Here is a 16,631-nt window from a genome sequence, read left to right as displayed (position 1 = left end):
AACCTACCATTTAAGACTCTCTCTTATGCACAAAAGTGCTGCAATTTAATGGCTGAACTGGCTGTTTTTCTTACATTTGCTCTGGTCTTAGAGAAGGCTAAAGAGTAACTTAAAAAAATTCTTCAACAAACACATCTTACGGAAGAGCTCATGTAAGAGAATTTTTCCTTTAGCAAATTAGAAAATGTTTATTAATGAGCAACAGTTACTCTGTTGTCTTCCAAGGGGTTGTCCCATCACAAGTCCAGAAATTATTATTATTTTTTCAGGGAAGTTAGCATGGAAAACACAAAATATCTATTTAGAAGGTAGAATTCTTTACTCTTTTACTGTTATAGCTATTATCTTTCTGGTACTCAGTTATTAAATACTGAATAACTACATATATGTACAAGACTGTTACTTGTTTTGTGAAGACTGCAAAGGAATCTGTAGACATCTCACTCTTCTAGATGTGAGCTGTCTACTTGAGAAGGTTTGGATTTTAAGAAATGCTTTGCCATTTTCAAAGTCCTGTTTCATCCCTAAAATCTCCACGTGAGCTTTATAACAGCAGCAGCAGGCAAGCTGTCTTGGCAGATACTGTAGTTGTAAAGCTGAATACTTCTAGGCTTGGAAGGTTTGAAAGGTCACTTAATGCAATTCTTTCATTTATATTTTTATCATACCAAATGTTTTCATTTTCATTTCTAAATAGTATCACACTCCAGAAGTTGCTAAAATGAAAATTTTATATACCCTTTATTCAGCTTCTACAAATATAAACACCTTACACAACCACGGGACAATTTCAAAACTAGAAACCCAATGTGATAAGAGGCTGTCAACCGATCCACAGGCATTCAAATTTTGCCACCCGATCCACAAATGTCCTTTTCCTGGTCTAGGATCAATCCAGTATCACACAGTTTGTTTTCTTGTCTCCTAAATCTCTTTTCATCTGGGACCGTTCCTTAGTTTCTGTGTCCTCCGCGATGCTGACAGTTTTTCAAGGGTACCCGCCCTTACTTTGCAGAATGTTTCTCACTTGCTACCCATTCAAGCTTAGGCAGCCAAGAGCGGCTATTCCCGCGCTCTCAGAGCAGAAATCAGTGGCAGAGCAACTTGTGCACAAACGGAAGACTGCTGGCTGCGTGGAAGCTCATCCCAAGACTTCAGAAGGCATGCCTCGCGCTAGAAAGGTGAGGCGCAAGTACAGTGGTGAGTCTATTCAACAGTCATGTACTGGGTGTGACACATATACGTGTCTAATAGATCGCTGATTTCTTATGGGGGCCTGGGTTTTGTGCTAGGCCCTGCGACTACAACAGTGGTTCCAGGCCCACAGCTTGAGCTCCTTATTTATATTTCAGTGCCCACGCCACCCCACCCGCAACACCCCGGGCTTTGGACTGTTTTGGAGGACGCCAAGGGATTGCCCACAAAGTATTTAGAACATGGGTAGCAGCAAAGTGCTCTTTCCGATGGAATTATGCAAAAGACTCGTTTTAGACAGAGAGCGATCCAGAAAGTCCGGAAAAGGCAGCAAAGCGTGGAGACTGATGGGAAGGCACCTAAACATACTATCGCCGTCATTGGAAAGATGATTGATGATAGACAGATGATAGATGATAGATAGATAGATAGATAGATGATAGATAGATAGATAGATAGATAGATAGATAGATAGATATAGATAGATATAGATAGATATAGATAGATATAGATAGATAGATAGATATAGATAGATGATAGATAGATGATAGATGATAGACATGATAGATAGATGATAGATAGATGATAGATAGATAGATAGATGATAGATAGATAGATAGATATAGATAGATATAGATATAGATAGATATAGATAGATATAGATAGATATAGATAGATAGATAGATATAGATAGATGATAGATAGATGATAGATGATAGACATGATAGATAGATGATAGATAGATGATAGATAGATAGATAGATAGATAGATGATAGATAGATGATAGATAGATAGATAGATAGATAGATAGATAGATAGATGATAGATAGATAGATGATAGATAGATGATAGACATGATAGATAGATGATATAGATGATAGATAGATGATAGATGATATAGATAGATGATAGATAGATAGATAGATAGATAGATAGATAGATAGATATTTGATAGATAGATAGATAGATGATAGATGATAGGTGAACAGATAGAACTATTTTGGATATGTTTAGATATCAGCATATATGGACATTTAGATCTACATACAAATCCAGGTGTGGGCGTCTGTCCACACCTGTCTAGAGACGTCTGTATACTGCCCCGTCGGCGTCCAGCGCAGCCAGGCCCCCCTCCTGCCCGTGGGGCGCCCCCCGGGGCCAGGGGGCGGGGGCGGCGCGTCAGCTCGAGCCTGGGAGGGAAGGAGGGCTCCCTGAAGCCCCCTCCTCGGGGACACCGGCCGGCGTCCGGGCGGCAGAGGAGAGGCGGCCTCCCGGGCAGGGCAGGCGCAGAACAAAGCCAGAGGCGGGGAGAGAAGGGGGCCCCCGCCGCCGGGTCGGAGCCCCCAGCCGGGCAGCGCGGAGAGCGGGACGGGGCGCCCTACCCCCAGCTCCGGGCCGCGCCGCGCCGGGGTCCCGGACTCCAGCTCCCCCGCGAGGCGGCGCCTCCCTCCCGGACGGCGGCCGCCAGCGCCCCACCTGCAGAGTCGGGTCCGAGCGCCCGCCCCGCCAGCGCCCCGCGCCGCCCGCCCCACCTGCAGAGTCGGGTCCGAGCGCCCGCCCCGCCAGCGCCCCGCGCCGCCCGCCCCACCTGCAGAGTCGGGTCCGAGCGCCCGCCCCGCCAGCGCCCCGCCCGCTCGCACGGAGCCCGGTCCCGAGCGCCCGCCCCGCCAGCGCCCCACTCGGACGGAGTCGGGTCCCCAGCGGCCTCCCCCCCCCCGCGCCTCCGCCCGTCCCACCAGCGCCCCACTCGGACGGAGTCGGGTCCCCAGCGCCCCCCCCCCGCGCCTCCGCCCGTCCCACCAGCGCCCGCTCGCACGGAGCCGGGTCCGAGCGCCCGTCGCACCAGCGCCCGCTCGCACGGAGCCGGTCCCGAGCGCCCTTTCCGCTGCTCCGCGCGCTCCTGCCTTCCCGCCCCGCTCCCCGGGCTCCCCCGGCGGCGGCTCCTGCGGGGCCCCGGGGTCCGAAGGACACGCCTAGGGGTCGGCTCCTGCTGCCCCTGCCCCCGCCCCTGCCCACAGCGCCACCCGCGTTGAGCGGAGCCCGCAGCAGGCGCTCCCGGCCCCTGGGGACGGTGGGCAGCGGCCGCCTGGAACCCAGGACCGCGGGAGGGAGGAGCCGCGGGCCCGGTGGCGGCGCCGAGGCTGCGAGCCGCGGGCTGGCGGGGACGAGGGAACGCGCGCAGGCACCGCGCCGTGAGTAGGGGCAGGGGTGCGGGTGGTGACTGAGGGGGGCCGAGCGCCCGGCGCAGGAGGGCATCTAAGGCGGCTGACCTGGGAAGGTGCCGAGCGAGGCCTCGGCCCACCTCCCCCGGAGTGTGTCGCTTCCAAGATGTGGCTCCAGCCGCCCGGACCCGTCTCCTCCAAGCCCGACCCTGAAGGAAACTTTAAGTTAGCAGGTTAATCCTGCTGCCTGTGAGAGCGCTGGGTGGGGGGAAGACCGGCGAGAGTGGGATGTTTCTAGGGATCTGGGATGTGGAAGCCGGGGGGTTCAGTGGAGAGCAGCCTGGAGCTCCTGGCTGAGGCCCCGTCACTTGCTGCACACTTACCCCTGGCTCTAGGACTATTTTAGGGCAAAGTGGATGCCAGCTGCAGCCGGCGATCACTGCCCTTTAGTGTGGTCATCACCTCTGGGAACTCGGGACACAAGTTAGAGAGAGGCCGCCTCACCTCCTAAAGGCCCCAGTGCGTGTGTGTTTAGAGCTGGGGCTTTGCAGTTTGTGAATTATTGACTGCTCTCCAGTGTGATCCAGGCCTAGAAACATCAATAGCCCAGAGACAACAAGCAACAAATAAAGGCTGGACCCTCCCTGACGAGGTGACAGGGGTTGACAGATCACAGGAGGGTTACACCAGGGAGAGGGTATTGTGGTTATACACAGATTATCCAGCCCAGCACCTTCCACCATGTCCTCATTTGTGATGTAATTGCCAGAAACCTTCCCAGAGACGTGGCACTTCAGCTGTGCTCATTGTTAGCTTTTGAAATAAAAGTTTTGAACATTTTGAAATAAATATCTGCTCATTAGAAATCATTGATGAAAATCATGATAACCAGATTCAGTGTTCCTATTCCTGGCCTGAGAGCATTCACACTGCCCTCATATCTAACCTGAGGACACAGGTTCTGCTTTGCGTGTTGTTCATATATAAGTTTACTGAAATACATTAACGCTAAAATCATCCATCTCATAGATATTTGAATTTTTTAAACTTTTCAAGTCTCTTTCAAGTAGTTAAGTCAAAATTTCCAGCTTTAAAGGGAAGCTTCAAACACATCAAATAGGTTGGTACCTGAAGGAAAGGGCTTTGGACTAGAAATATATATTGTTACCCAAGCTGCAAATTATCCCTTGAGAGATTTTGGACAAAATGAAAAAGGCAAAGAATACATCTTTGGCAAACCAGATACTCATTTATTTGAGAAATGGCTGAAATGTACTGCCTGGTCGTGTGTGTGTGTGTGTGTATGTGTGTGTGTATGTATGTGTGTGCTCATGCAGATGCGTGTGCATGTGGCTGGCTATTTACTTTAGTAAGTAATAGGGGTGGTGACTTACTATTGAGCACTCAAAGTTTACTAACTAGTGAGCTTTCTCTCTCATCTGAAGTCTCCTATTTCTCAGTGCCAACCACACACACACACACACATACACAGGACTTTTTCTGTATATATGTGCATGTCCTCAAAAACAGAGCTAATCAATTTTTCTTCTAGCCACATTTATCGGTCTGAGCCTCGATGGTAAAGCTTAAAGTTGTTATTTTCGTGAAAACTAGAGTGTGGGGAAACAAGACACTTCTAGATGGAGGCAACTTAATGAAGTGAAAAGCAGAGTGGAGATTTGAGTTCTACTATTTGTTTGTCTCGTGTCTTTGGCAAGTGGATATAATAATCCGAGTTTGAATTTCTTGATCTGTAATGGGATCAGTGCCAATCAGGATTAATGGTAGAATTAATATCGTGATACACACGCAAGGGCACTGTTGTTGCAGTGTCCTATCCATGTCTGTATATTTCACTGCCATTCACAGCACTTTTCTTTCTCTCGGCTCATTAAAGGGAACAGTTCATCAACCCCAGATCTGAAGATAAAATTAGAAGCTCATGATTCGCCATGTAGATTTCCTCCCACAGAAAGAAGTGGGCACAAGCATCACGCAACCTTTGGACCTGTCTGACCTTTAGTTAAAGCGTGACTAAGAAAGACTCGCAATGATGATAACACCTGAATTAAAGGTATGAACTTATGGTAACTCCAGGCTGCCCATCTGACTTTTCAAGAATTCTAGATGGCTTCCTTGCCTCCTTCCCCTCTGGTCCCTTTCTCTTTCCTACGCCTTTTGCTGATGCTCTTGGGGCAGCATGGGAAGACGTAACTTCTTCGGACTTGCACATGATTAGACATTTCCCTCGCGTGAGTGTGTGTGTGTGTGTGTGTGTGTGTTCAGAGGAAGTCCCAACATCTGAGAGTCGTTGTTTGAATCTGGGTAGTGATATTGGCAGCCCTGTTCTGCAGGACAGCCTTTCTTGGTGGGAATCTTTGCAAGATCTGGACCAAATGATGGGATCCTCTGGGCAAGAATATATTGCTTATGTGCCACTCATTTTATATGCAACTAATTTTATATAATGATACTTAGTGTCATGTGGTGTCTGTGTGCCTGTGTTATCCTTTCTTTCATTAATTTCCAAAACGCTAACCAGCCCCTATGAAACTCTTGTTAGGTAGACGGTAAGCATTTCTATCTCTTCCTTACATTTATAGGCTTAATATGATTTAGATGTTTCATTTCTCACCCCCGGTCTCTTTCTCACTGGCACTGTTGCTCACAGTCATCTGCAGTATATTATTTAACTTACGTCATAATGACGGTGTTGCATTTATCAAACTGCATGACTCTCTGCTTGTTTGACATGTGTGTCTTCTTCAGTTATGTTTAGGCCTGTGGTGTGTCAACACACTCTTGGTAATTAAACTGGGGTAGTTTTATTAAATGCCTTGTATTTATCATCTTTTAAATTTTCACAGTAACCTTGTGAGAGTCAGATTATCACTCCTATTACACAAAACAGGGAACTGAGGCTCAGAAAGGATAAGTTACTTGGCCAGGCTGCCAAGCTGTTGGGGACTGGTTGGCTGGGGGGAGGGTCAGGGGTAGAGCCCAATTTGAATTTGCTTTGACGTGACTCCAAAATCTGCCCTTGCTTTGCAGATTTGAATGTAGAACTAAGAAATCAGAGCCTTTTAAGATCTGTTTGTAAAATTATTCATCTTGAATGGCTTTCAGAAGAGTGTGGGAGGTGACAAATCCTGTTTGTGGAAGCTCCGTCTCCTGTGAAAAAGAAATGTTTTTAGCATGTGCCCGTCATATTTCGTTTTTTAGCTCCAATAGTGATTGCATTCTTCTCACATTTGCCTCATCTTTGGAGAGTCCTGAGATGAACACCTTGGTGATTCATTAAGCACAAGGCCATGTGCAAATTTTGAGATCTGGTCTTGATTAATATATTTCTGAGTTAATGACTAAATCTGATTATATTTCAACATTGGTCGTGAAAACCAAGTTTGGTGATCATTGTATAAGATTCTTTCTCGCCTAACTTTTAAAATATTAATAGAATTCGCTTTCTTTAGCAAATTTTTCTGATCAGGGCTCTGGTCCCAATCAAGAATGCAAATGCAGCCTGACAGAGAGACAAGATGCTGTAGAGAGAAAAAGCGTAAGATGTGGAGGCAGATGGGCCTCCGTCTGAATCTCAAGTCTCCTTACTAGCTGTCCTAAAAGCAGGGAGACTATCTGCTTTCTGCTTTCTTTTTTAAAGTTGATTTGAGAAAGAGAGGGACTGAAAGAGAGAAGAAGAGAGAGAGAAGCATCAATGTGAGAGCAATCAGCTGCCTCCTGCACGCCTCCTCCTGGGGGTCAAGCATGCAACTCGGGCATGTGTCCTGACCTGGAATCGAACCAGCTGCCTTTCGGTGCACAGGACAGTGCCCAGCCAACTGAGCCAGACTGAGCAGGGCTGTTCTCTGCTTTCTGATGACGCATTTTCAGTAGCTTCTCTGAAACCCACCCAGGTCTGACCTATTGTATCAGTGCCTTCAACTCGAGAGACTTGAGAGTGCTGAGCAATTGGTGCTTGTGTGTAAAGTCCTGGGGAAGCAAGGGTGACTCACTGATCCACATTATTGACTTGGAAGTGAGAGAACACATCTGCAGTAAGATATAAAGGCATATTAGTTTGTTTTATTTCATCTTTGTGTTTGCACACATGCAGTCTTTGGCTATAAAATGCATAATCTGAAAGTAGAAATTGAACCTCTTTGTGAAATTTGCTGGTACTTTCTAGAAAAGATAATTAAATATTGACTCTGGGACTGATTCACATGGTTTTTGAAAAAGGTGTGGATAGACCAGAATTAAGTGCAAAACCATGGAATTATGCACAAAAAAATACATGGACTGTTTTTAATTGTTTATTACATTAATAATTGGTAACATTCAAAGGGTACTATCTGCTGGGACAACACAGATAACCTTATATAAATTATTGCATTGCCTTTAATTTTTACAGATATTTGCTGAGTACCTAATATGTTCCAGGCACCTACCAAAGTGTGTGAGTGGCACAAAAGGTTATGAACATTCATATGAGACAACAGAAGATCCATGGCGTCTGGGTGGCAAAACTGCTAGAGAAGTAAAGGTGAGATGGGAACCTTCTGGCTGGGATGTATGAAGACTCATGGTGTTGACCTATAAAAACAAGACCCCCATTCAAGAGGCAAAGTGTTTATTTGGGACCAAAAAACTACAATTCAGGAGCACAGATTGGGTCAGAAGCCTGGATCGTGTCCTGATTACAGGGTGAAAGCAAGGAGGGAAAGAAAGGAATAACTACATGAAAAGAAGAAAAAAAATCCCTGTTGGTGCTGACAAACTGAGCTACTCTTGGCTCTGCATGATTGGTTACCTATTCTGTCTTCAGAAAGAATAAAATCTCTTGTGATCAGGACGTTCCCTTTCCTGCTGACTTTATAAACCATTTTAAAACAAATTGAGGTTAAGCTCAGTCTAGAGGTTTGACCCAGTCGAAGGTTCAAGAAACAAGACAAGCAGTGCCCTCTCCTCCAGTTTAAAATGGCTCCGCTTACGCCAACTTTCACAGTGGCGAGGGTGATGTTAACAATCAGACCCTGAGCATTCAGAGAGGAGTTTTGAAATGACCATAAGTACATGGTAGGCAAAAGAACTATAAAAGCAAATGTGGAGAGATTAAAATTCCCTCATCTATGACATCGGTTTTGATGATTATGGGCATATTGCCTGCCTGATGAGAAACTGAAAAATCTATGTTGAAAAGAACAAGCTATGCCATCCCTTAAAGATATAATTGCCCTTATTTGCACCTTTAAATCTCACCTTGGCTGTTGCTTCTTTTTATTCTGACTTATTTCTTATTTTATCTAGTTTTTGTGCAGATTTTGTGACCTGCCTTTGTGTCTGTCCTAATACTTGTGCAGTACCTCTAGAAAACGTGAACAATACACCTTGTCTCCGGAGGGAAAGTGGTCACACAGCATCCCTGCAGTGGCCAAAGGCGACAGCCCAGAAGAGTGTGGCCAGTGTGAAGAGGAACCAGGCTCCTGGAATGTTCTGTCCGGCCAGAGTGCAGCTCTGCCCACATCCGATGGAGGCAATAGTCAAAAGCGTGGCAAGAAACAAAGGTGAAACCTTACTGTGCAGGGTTTACAAGGAAAGAACAGAGCCATTCTAAAATGAAGGCAGGGATAAAAGGACTGGAATGCTCTTATAGGAAACCCTACTTTTACACGCACAGAAAGGGTAACATGTCTCTGTTTCTGCCGGGTTCTGCTGATTGCTTTTTATACGACCTGAGATCAGTAATGTGCCTTTTCACTTTTAACCTCCTATTGTAATCCTCAAATTGTAGCCAGTTTTCAGGAGCTTCAGGGCTATTCTCTTTGAGAAATGGAAATATGGGGAAAAGCAACACCTCTACATTCCCACAGCAGGATTTTCTTTTCCAAATGTTGGGGCAATTCCTTCACCCCTTCTTCTTTTCCTAAGTGGCAGAGTTCACACTACCTGTAAATCAGGTCCTATAAGCTCAACAGCTGAAATGACAGGTGGATGCATGTGTGTGTGTGTGCACTTCATAAATTCATATTTAAAATGCTGTGCTGGTTATTTCTGTGATCAAAAAGAGGTTTGGGTTTGTTTCATTTACTGTTGAAAACTGCCTCTTTCCTCTGATATCAAGGGTTTTCCTTGATCAAGGAAATTCAGTTATCAAGAAATTGTTGTCCTTCAATGTCAGGAAGAAAACATTTAATTATGTCTTGCAGTAACATAGTTTGGGGCTCCCTTGTTTGGCAGAGCAGAGCTCTGAGAGCATGGAGGCTCCACTCTCACTTTACCAGGTCAACCACCTGGGGTAATTGTTAAGGGGGCAATATCCCCACTCTCTGAAGACTTACAAAACCAATCACCAAATTAGGGGAATAAGAATCTATAAATTTTTTTACAAACTCCCCATGAATTTTATCAGGTACATTTAAGAAATAGATCATGATCCATACACAATAAAAAGTTCCTAGTCCCTCAACGTAGCCTGAAGGACAGTTGTTTTAGCTGGTCCGCACACCAGTATTTCCAAGGAGTTTTAGTGTCTTTCCTTCAAAACTCATTTTTGGTGATTATGACAGTCGCACAGTTGGAAAAGAGTAGCTTCATAAACTTGCAGCAAGGCTGATGTAAGGGATTTTTCCAATACAGAAGTGATCATTTTTGCAAGAAGCATCCGACATCTCCCCAAAGACACTGTCACAGATAAAGAACCAGCTACATTCCTCCACCGTGGGCCAATACCACCCTGTGGAATGGATAAACATTCTCTTGTCACCTCTGGGGACTGGCTGATTTGAGGCAGTGGCATATGGTTGACTTTTAAAACAAATCAAAATGAAACCAAACAGAAACTTCTGGTGGTTTAGCCCCAGTAGAATTCTCAAAGGCCAACAGAAAAGGCTAAGCCCAGACCCCGCCTCGCTCCATCTGTACTTCATCTCCAGCCCAGGGAAACGTTACCTTACTGGGCCTGGCCCGATGGCAGGCTTCCGACCCACTTTCCCTTCTACCTCCTTGCCGGCGCAGGTTTTTCTCTGTGTGGATGAGAAACTGCTAATGGTGCATCTCACGTGCCCGTTGGGAAGGAAGGAAAGGCACCTCCCGAGACGACGCCCTGTCCCAGCAGCGAGGGTGCCCATATCTGGGGGCAGGTCCTCATGGGGGTGGGCTGCGGGAAGGAGGACTCGCATTCTATATTCTTCCTTTTCCCATGGTATAATTTTAACAATTTCAAAAACCAGATTTTTTAAGTTGCACAGAAATGTTCATAACAGAATTATACACAATAGAAAATGTGGAAACAACCCAAATGAGCATCCACAGAGGAATGGATGAACACTGTTTAAACAGACTGTCCCTTCCCTCTCCTCCCTGCCGCTGATTTGCACTAAGTGGTCTCTGGTGAGTGAGGTTGACCCCTCTCTCTTCCCCCTCCTCTCCTGCATTCTTTTGTGAGGAGAGATTTTAGCTCTTTGTTCTCAAATAACTTACATGCATATATGCATAACCCAAGGACACAGACAATAGGGTGGAGAAGGCCCTGGGGGTGGGGGTGGGGGTGGGGTGGGAGCAGAGATGGATGCTAGGTGAAAGGCATCAATGAGGGGAAAGGGGGGGGGACATCTGTAATACTTTCAACGATAAACTAAAAGAAAACAAGAAGTCTTAAAAAAAAAAAAAGACTGTTGCAAGCTGCCTGCAAAGTTTTTCTGCTTTAATTTTCCTGCCTCAGTTTCCCTGTTCCACTTGTCCCAGAATTTTCCTAGCTTTTCATTGTCCTGTAACACCTTCGAACTTCAAACATTTCCTTACTTTTGCTCAAGAGTCAAAGTATCATTTGATCAAGAGTCAAAGTTCTAAAAAAGAGGATCCAGTTGACCAAGATTCAGCCGCCAACCCACACTTGGGCTTTTCCAGGAGGTGGAAGAGGAACAATTGGACCCCTTGGCTCCCATCCGGGGGGGTGACAGAGGGGAGTTTGTTTGCTAAGGTCTCAGAGAATTCACCCAAATGGGAGATGGCGATGCTACAGAAGAGAGGTTGAGAAGTGCTGAATGCTAACCAGCCAGAAATGAATTTTTCTCCCAGACACAAATGTAAAGGCGACATATATTATGCATATTATACATGTGTTTGTGTGTGTCTATCTAGCCTTATATAACATATAGGTTTCTGAAAAGCTGTATTTACAATGCCTCTTGTTTTAAGTTGTAGAAGAGTAACCATTTATTTGCGATAATTTGGGTGTTGCATCTCTTCACAACTAGTAATGAAAAACGGAGCCGCAAATTGATTTTGTTTAAAAATAGAATTGTCCCATAATTACTTTCTTTAAGAGAAAGAGGCTGAATACATAATTGAGCTGCCTTGGGGAAGGGAATTATGAATTCTGCCAGCAGGAAGCTCCTCTCTTGCTCTCTTGAGTAAATCTTGATGAAAATTTCATCACAGATCCCATTATTTTAACCAGACAGTTACCCCTTAGGAAATGAATGTTCTGAAATACTTTCTCTCTTTTTTTTTTTTGAGTGTGTGTGTGTGCATGCATGCATGTATGTGATTTTTCTTTGCAACGATGCATGCTATTACAACTCTAACTAGAATGATTAATTTTATCTTTTTTTCCAATGGATAGTTTTTGATAGTTGAGTGCCTGCTGGGGGTCTCTACATCTTCTTTAAAGTCTACTTCTGGTGATGAGGCTCTCCTTGAGGACCACCAAGGCACACTTTCCCTTTTCCAGAAATCTACCAGTGGCACAGAAGTCTCATGCTTGATATTTCTGTTCTAGTGTCCTTTCCTACCTGTGGATAACACACCCACTCCTAGCCTACACTTTCTGGCAATTCTAAAGGGCTCTGGTAAGACCCAACCTGACCTGATACTCAGGGAAATTAATACTACTTGCTGTTGATGCCTTTGGATTACAAACATGATAAAAACTTTTCCCTCCCTTCAACCCTTTCAAGAAATGTCAATAATTGGTAACTGTTGTTCTTCTGGGCACCTCTTAGAATCTGTCCACATAGACTGGCTAATCATGGATGGCTATGACCAAAGCCCAGAGCCTCCAGCTGGCCTATAAGCCAAGAAACATAAGGGGCTTCTAGCCCCATGGAACCCAAGCCTGAGAATTTCAAGGCCCAGTCAATTTTTTTAAAGAAACATATGCATAGAAGATATATCAACCTCCTATGAACATCCTGCTTCTCACACTGTCCTAAGGGCCAACAAGACCAAGAGATTTGTTTTCTTTCTGTTCTAATATTTTAATTGTGGAATATTTTAAACTTATCCAGAAGAAAAAAGTACGATGAACTCCTATGTACCTTAACACGTCCTCAACAATTATTAACATATTTATATTTTATCTATACTCTACTCATACCCCCAACACACACAGTGAATCTTGATTATGGGCTATATTTGTGCATTGCCAAGACAATATATCATTAGCCTAAAGGCGTGCATATATGTATTTACATACACACACACACATACACTTTCCAATGGCATTTCTTATTTTCTGGACTGGATCCATAGGTACTCAGGTAACACGACTTTGCCTAGATCTTCTGTTTGTTAAGCACTATCTTACCAAATCCTCACGACAATGCTATGAAGACAGTACTATTATGATTAATTCCATTTTACAGATGTAGGAATTGGTTCTGATGAAATGAAGTCACTTGCTCAAGGTGACGGAGCTGGTAAGTGGCCAGCCCAGGATTTGAAGGGACATGTATCAGGAAACTGATCAGGACCCTTTAAGCAATACTTATTCAGTTTCCTCAAGAGTTAAATTTCCCTCTTCCCTGAAATAGTTTTGTTGTTTGTTTTCCATGCAAGAGGAAGCAAGATGAGCCCTCAGTTTTTGCTCTTTGCTGAAGTAAAGTGAGATGCCCGAGGGGCTGGCAGTGATTGTGCTGAAAGGATTCTATAACCAGCAGCCATAGGTCAGCTCAGGACATCCATCTGGGATGATGGGGAATAAAAAAGAGGGAAGGAGAACAGTTTATTTCAGCTCCACTCAGAATAAGAGCAAATGGATCAATGTTTACCAAATGAAACTTGTCTAGAATAGCACTTATTTCCTAAGTCCCATAGGCATTGCAAACTGAAAGAGGAAATGAAAAGCCATTAAAATAAATGATCCAAAAGTGTTCTTTAAACAACTATCAGCACTTTCACCAAAAGGAAACCCACACTCGCCCCTTCTTTTCTGTTCCCTGAGTTTAAACTCATATATCTTTCTTGGTTGGTCAGCACCAAATTTGGGTAATTACTCTTAAGTGTTAGACACCCCTATTTAAGTTTAAAAAAATAAAAGGAAGGATTTTCAATATATGTGAGTGTTATTCTTGCAGGTAATTTGTTGCTAGACCTAGAGGAAAGTTGGAAACATGGCAAAAAAAAAAACCCAAAAACATGAGTCAAGTGTTACATCTAATTTAATGTGCTGGATAGAAATGATTGAGATTTCCAGAATTCCTCTTTCCCCAGTTCCCATGAACTTAAAAGAGGACTTTGCTGCTCTCTTGTTTTCTGCCTTCAGGGGCAAAGATCTCCTTTTCCATTATACTTCCACTGGTCCTTAGGGTTAGGATTGCTATGTAGCATTTTAGGGCTATTTGACGTCCAACCTTTTGTTTTGGGCAGAGATGCTGGTAACCTTGGGAGAAGTCCAGCAGACCTGGCTGTGACTATGGAAGAGGCCGGGACTTCCGCTGAGCACCAGCAATATTGATGGCGAGAAAAAGCCCTGCTTTCTCGGGGCCTTGCAATGAGTCTGCCAATGAACCATCTTTATTATTATATGTATATTAGTACACACTTGTACCAGATGGAATATAATTCTCATCATGCATCTTGCACCCTGTATATTCTTTTAAGAATGGGGTAGGCTTAAGAATTAACATGTTGACTGCTAAGTGCGAACCATTTACCCCAACATGATTGCAGAGTAGTGTACAAGCAGATATAACAGAGTCAGGACTTGGAAAGGCTCTTTCCAAAATTAAAAACAAACTTTTATCTAACTGACCTGCAAACTCCCATTTAGGGACTTCATTCTAAATAATTATTGGTCATTCTCTTACTCTTTTATTTTGTAAAATTTGCTATAAACCTGAATAAGCCCAAAGAGTAAAATTTCCCCAGTTACCAAATAATAATAATAGCCACATAGGATGCTTTGATAAAATATATTCAAAGTATATCTGTGTGGTAACTGTATTACTCAGCTTATAAACAATTACACTTCAAATGATGAGCTTCTCTTACTTGTAAGGAATTTCAACTTGCTGAAGCTCAGTTTCTATGCAAAATCTTTTTAAGAATATACCAGGTTGTAAAGCAGAGTAGGCACATGGCAGTGCCTAAAGCAGAATCTTAGTTGAAACCGTACACAGATTAGCTCTAACCCTTAAGCTGCTTCTGCGTGTTTAAGTAAATAAAGCTCGTGTTTTTATCAAGATAATTTACTTCCCTTTGGCAGAATATGGTAATAATAAATAGATTTGTTAGAGAAAATGGACATCTGACTGCTGGCTATGTGAATGTTTTTCTTAGTAAAAACACAACTACCTGAGGTTGGGGATTTGCCGGTAGCCTCGAGTGTGTGGCTGTTCTGCGCCACACGACTTGCACAAGCATATGCAGTGGGCCTGTGACTGGGTGGCCTGGAGAGCTAATGGGAAGGCCCTTCTGTTTTCACTCTCCCGAAGCCCCGCCTGCCGAGAGCTGGGTGATGCTGGACATTCGAGGTACATTCCGTGATGCTCAGATACCTCTATGTGGCAGAAGCAGAGCGCTTGGTGGTTACATTATGTTTGTAACTGTCTTCCCCATGAAGAGTGACAGAGGCTTAGCCACTTTGCTGGTACAGGGACTCTATACTCTGGTTGCACATTAGAATTTCCTGGGGAGCTTTACAAGGTCTTATGACCAGGGCCACCTAAGACCAATCACTGTCTAGTCAGCACCCTTTCAAAATCAACTTGAGGTGTAGGATGTGGGCCTCAATGTATCAAAAGTCAGAATTTAAAATCACTGATCTGTGTTTTCCATCATGACTGTTTGCACAATTTAGTAGCATCGACTGGCCAAATTAAAGTTGTTCAACCTTGCCTTTTACTACAGAAATACACATACAAGTGCTCAGAACTGATATGGACTCACACGAACACACAACATAGACCAGGCACAGAGAGACAGATACATGTTTAGGAACCTACACCACACAAATACAGACACGGTTTCAGGCACACAGATTCACTCTGAGAAGAGCACGTACAGGCTCATAGACATAACATACTCAGACACACACAGGCACAGACATCTCGTAGGAAAGAGAGCCACAGACACAGGTTCCCACAGACTTAGGTATTGGTACACAGAGACACAAACCCAAACACACACATATTTGGGTGCCTTCAGAACTTAGCTCCATATGCACTGAGAGACCATTAGAGATAGTAAAAAAGTGATCCAAAAAAAAGCATAGAATGAAACTCATTCATGATAAATTCTATCTGAATGAAACTGTTGAAAAATTAAGAGGAAGAATCACTTAGATACAGTTAGACAACCAGCAAAAAAACACCTAAGAGGAGACTTGTGGAACAATGCACTAGACTACACATCACAGATCCTCATGTTATTATTTTAAACATTTCAAACTGTAGACTACTTTAAAAGCTAAGAGAGCTTATATAAATATTTAAATTCCTGGATTTTTTTTAAAACAAAAATCAGCAGACCTGGCACTAATTGGTGGGCCTACGATTCCCGAAGCAATAATCGACCAGACCTTTGCAGCAGTGTCACCTGATAGGTAAGGTCTGCTCTTTTGTCCGTCACACTCTCCAACATTTTCCATTAATTATGTTCATTCTGACCCAGGCTACCTGTCTGGACACTGCAGGTATTTATTTACATTTCCAGTATTCCGATAAAAATAACTACAAATTCAGAGACAGATGGTTTTGCAGTCCAGAGAGCAAGACATAAGCAAAGGCTTGCGAGTGCACAGATGGCTCTAGGAGCTGTCTTATAACAAATCACAATTTAGTGCGTGAATAAAGGAAGGCACTTTAATGGAGAGTCCATGAGAATGGGAATAATTCAAAATTAAATTCTGGTGGACCAAAGACCAACTGTGCAAAGCAAAATTTTTAAACACTTAAATGTAAAACATTATATTTACAATCCTAGGTTTGCCAATTTTTTTTCTTTTTAAATGACATAAAAAGGGCAAACCATAAAGGAAAACAAACAAACAAACA

At 43.8% G+C, this 16,631-nt stretch overlaps 1 long non-coding RNA gene across 3 annotated transcripts; it reads left to right on the top strand.

Annotated features, from left to right (window-relative positions):
- Window positions 1-3,089: 3,089 nt before the first annotated feature.
- On the top strand, window positions 3,090-14,881 carry LOC308567153. 3 transcript variants are annotated; one of them, XR_014000272.1, is made up of 5 exons: window positions 3,090-3,387; window positions 5,255-5,431; window positions 7,769-7,900; window positions 8,718-8,921; window positions 14,005-14,881. It is a non-coding gene; the product is annotated as an uncharacterized lncRNA (long non-coding RNA). The 3 variants fall into 3 exon arrangements; XR_014000273.1 differs by having other exon boundaries at window positions 3,091-3,387; window positions 8,727-8,921; XR_014000274.1 differs by lacking the exon at window positions 8,718-8,921 and having other exon boundaries at window positions 3,095-3,387.
- Window positions 14,882-16,631: the final 1,750 nt, after the last annotated feature.

The sequence above is a fragment of the Miniopterus schreibersii genome (assembly GCF_964146895.1).
Source record: "Miniopterus schreibersii genome assembly, chromosome: 14".
NCBI lineage: Eukaryota > Metazoa > Chordata > Mammalia > Chiroptera > Miniopteridae > Miniopterus > Miniopterus schreibersii.
Note: the sequence above shows the minus strand (reverse complement) of the source record. Positions and strands in the feature narration are given on the sequence as shown.